Below are 1,506 nucleotides of genomic sequence, written 5' to 3'. Positions count from 1 at the left end.
AAAAAAAAAAAAAAAGAAAAAGAAAAAAGAAAAGGAAAAACAATGTTGCCTTTGGGTGTGCTCTGGCAACTTCCATGAACTTCACTGTGAAAAGTAACCATCGGGATTCCCTCACTGAGGCATACTTGATTCAAGACACTTGTTTACAAGAATTTACCTCTCTGGAGACACCCCAAGCTCCTGTCCCAGCTGTATTCCACTCTTCCTTACACAGTCAAGTCCTGTCCCAGTGGTGGCTAGGGTGTTCGCTATGGCTCTGCTGTCATTATATATGATTTCATAAAAGGAAGTGACCAGAAGAACTTTCAGCCTTTGTAAATGCTTCTTTAGAACGTCCGTGATGTAAAAAGCATCCATAGCTTCAGAGAAAGCAAGCTCATTGATGTTCGACCCAGAACGTCCCTGGCAGTAGAGCCTTCACTTGAGAATTTGGCAGTCAAACACTTCCTTCATAAAGCTCTTCATGTGCCTTCAGAAAACCTAGAGATGGAACTAAATTATTGCCATCTCCTCACAAGGCAACTTGTCCAGGAACTCTGAATACTGTCTCCTCGGAGCAGTTGAAATGTTCGCACAGCGCATGGGCGCTGCTGGAGCTAGCTGGCCGGCCGCGTGAAGACTTTACCCTCCTTTCAGTCTAACTGCTACGGGTGGCCCCAAGCTGACTGAGGGCAGGCAGCTGCAGGCACTGACAAAGCCCAATGATACCAGACATCTTTACTTATATGCCTGGCATCTACATTCGTTCCTTCTTATTATTTCTTAAAATCTGCTGTTGCTGTTGTCCAACCTATCACATACATGTAATATATTTATTTTTGGAATAAAATGACACATGTATGAAAACTGGAGCTACAGCTTAATGGTAGTGTCAGAAGCCAACTAGGAAAGACTAGGGCAATAAGTGAGTTTTCTGGAGCTGGCCCACTGTTTTGCATGGCTGCCATGGGTATGTTCTGTGAGTGTAGGGTCTTTAGACTTCATCCCAGGAAGTCTTGCTGCTGACATTCCTTTCCCATCGCTATTACATAGCCTAAGGATTCCTGGGCATTAGCCCACCCTATTGGGCAGATTTCCTGCAGAATCGATATGAAGATGTATGTTCATGTACTCATGCTGTGTAGACTAATTGATGATTTCATAACTTCTCATGATGACTTTATAGCATTCCTAAATTGATACAAGCCCCCTACAGAATAAAAGCTGTAATTAGAGCTCTGTAAGCTGTCACGTGCCATGAGGTAATTACAATAGGAAAAGGAAGCGGGCTTGGAACAACTTTATGATCAAGGAAAATATTCCTTCTAGGTTAGGAAGAGGATCACTATCTGCTAACTAAAGGTCATAAACTGTGAAAGGACAATTTGTTATAGGTACCAGGACAGAAAATAAATGATGGACCGGGCGTGGTGGCGCACGCCTTTAATCCTAGTACTAGGGATACAGAGGCAGGTGGATTTCTGAGTTCGAGGCCAGCCTGGAACTACAAAGTTCCAGGACAGCCAG

Source organism: Mus pahari, chromosome 1 (genome assembly GCF_900095145.1).
Source record: "Mus pahari chromosome 1, PAHARI_EIJ_v1.1, whole genome shotgun sequence".
NCBI lineage: Eukaryota > Metazoa > Chordata > Mammalia > Rodentia > Muridae > Mus > Mus pahari.
This window is presented reverse-complemented; position numbering follows the sequence as displayed.